Genomic DNA, 2,679 nt, shown 5'->3' on the forward strand with positions numbered 1-2,679 from the left:
CGCCACCTCGCCTGGCTAGTTTTTTGTATTTTTTAGTAGAGACGGGGTTTCACCGTGTTAGCCAGGATGGTCTCGATCTCCTGACCTCGTGATCCACCTGTCTTGGCCTCCCAAAGTGCTGGGATTACAGGCTTGAGCCACCACGCCAGCTGAATTTGAAATTCTTGAGGTAAAGTGGCTTGTAAGATTTTTCTTCTAGATATGAGTTTTAATAAATAAAACATTTCTAAAAGTACAAAAGTATACTGTGGTCTTGTCCTTACAAAAAATCTCCTAAATTTAATGTTCTTTGAAAAATGCACAACTCTTAGTGACTGCGTTAGTCTGGATTCTTCATAGATGTAGAACCAATAGAATGTGTGCATATATTTGTGTGTGTGTGTGTGTGTGTGTGTGTGTGTGTGTGTGTGTATACAGATTAATTTTGAAGCCTGTCAAGTCTAAATCTGCAGTGTGGCCTAGGGGACTTGAGACCAAGGAGAGCTGCTGGAGAGCTTCCAGGCTGGCAGCTTAGAGACCCAAACAGCCAATGGTACAAATTAAATCCAGGAGCAGAGTGCCATAGAATACCCTCTTGCGTAGGAAGGTCTATTCTTTTTTTCTGTTTTGCTGTTAACTGATTGGTTTTCTTACACAAAATTACATTGTTAGTAGTTTTTCAAGACGGTAGACTGAAAGTTTTGTTAGTGTGCATCTCCCACTTGGAAAGACCAAATAGTGCAGAGACATGCTATGAACTTTCTTCCAAGAAGCAACACAGGAACTTAACAGGAAAATTTAATGAAACCACAGACCCTTTGAAAGAGGTGGTGGATGCAGCCTTCACCATGAGCCAGGTGGAAAACCGTGAGTCTCCAGCACGAGGGTGGCAGGAACTGCATCAGGTGTATGCACTCCCACTGGGGAACATGGCAATCCAGGCCACGGAGGAAGGCCTTAACCCTACCAAGCACTGGAGCTGACGTACTGAGCAATGGGGAGTACATGAGAAGAAGCAGCATCAGGACATGCTTTGCATGCACTCCCAGTCATCAGTAGGGACGGAGAAAGCCATTCCTGATCCTATGGCACAGAGGACTTTGCAGAAGTCAGCCAGCTAACTCACATGGCTGTCACTGGTTAAGAGAAGCTCCTGAGATTTGTGATATAATCCTGATTGAAGATGAAACTCCTTGTCCATAACTGAGGCACAAGTAGAAAGTTTGCTAAAGCCTTGGGCACAGGAGCTGGGTGTCCCTGCTTCACGGAACAAATGGGAAGGACATGGCCTGAAAGCCATGGTTTGTCTTCCTCAGGAAGGCCTTGTGTCTCATTTTGAGTTCTGAGCGCAGGCTGCCTGAAACTCAGGTAGTTGCTGCAGGTGGAATACTGCAGGTGTGAGGCCTGACTTGCCACATGCGTGGGAGCTAGGTGGGGCTTACTACTGCCTGCTACTCCCCACTCCCCATGTGGACTCTTCTGTTCAGCAGAAGCAGCTGTACTCCTCACTGAAGCATCACCCTAGTGGCTGTGGAACTGCCATCCAATCCTCATTAGGGTGGCTGCTTGTGCCCATACATGGGCAACCAGGGTGCAGACTTGCCTGAACCAGCCCTCACCTAGCTTTGCCCCTCTACCCAGCCTCATAATTGAATAAAAGAACAGAGACTTTTGGGAGGTCTATGGCCATGCCCATTGCCTGAAACACCAAAGTACCTTCTCTGGGTAACATAAGGCAAGCACAAAGATCACTGCTACCACCGCAGCTGATACACAACCTCCTGTGTGGAGGCTGATCAACACAGTACATTATGGCATCTACAGGCAGAGCAACACAGCACCCTGGAGGGACTAAACTTTTGTGTGACCTCAGCTATCAATATTGCCTGCATCACTCTGGCTAACCAGAGGGTCTTGTGTCTGCCCATGTGACCTGTTCATTACTACAACTGTCATCTGAGAAAGTCAAAACACTAAAGTTATTTATAACCAAGCAGATCTTACAGAGTCTACATCACTCTCCTACCACCCCATCAGATCTTGTGCTGATACCTGCTGCTGGGAGACTTGAGGACATCACATTGCTAGATCACTTGCAGACATTCCCCAGAACCAGCCTTGTGTGTAGCAGCCACACTGGGTGTCTAAACCCAGAGAAGAAGTAGAATTCACAGTAGTCTGTCCCTGAGAGACTCTTACTCTTAGGGGAACAGGAAGTGCACCATATCAAGAGAGTACCCTATGAGACAAAGGAATCCAGATGGCAGGCCTTGGGTCTCAGACTTTCTACTTGTGATAAATTGCAGCAGAGGGACCAGTGCAGTGCTTGACTCAGTGGGGAAAGCCTGTAGCTCTACCTCAACAGTCAGGCAGCCCTGGTGCTTGTGAAGGGTCTGGAGAGGGGTGTTTCTTCTCCCTCTCACCAACCATTGTGGACACAGCTGGAGCTTCTCCCAAAGGAGCTCAGTGCAGGTGCACCTGTAGCATTTTGGAACACTTCAGGGTAATTGCATCCCCACAGGAGGAGTGCCCTCCAGGTTCAAGATGCCTGAGAGCTAGAGTCAGTCCCTCTCTACATGCAACATCAGCATTCCTGCAGATGAAAAGAGGTGCTGGTCTGATCTGAGTAACCAGAACACTGAATTTGTGACTCATGTGATGTGGAGCCCACCACAGCTCAAGGAGGCCGGCCTGCCTCTG

This window comes from Mandrillus leucophaeus, unplaced genomic scaffold (genome assembly GCF_000951045.1).
Source record: "Mandrillus leucophaeus isolate KB7577 unplaced genomic scaffold, Mleu.le_1.0 Scaffold1608, whole genome shotgun sequence".
Classification (NCBI taxonomy): Eukaryota; Metazoa; Chordata; class Mammalia; order Primates; family Cercopithecidae; genus Mandrillus; species Mandrillus leucophaeus.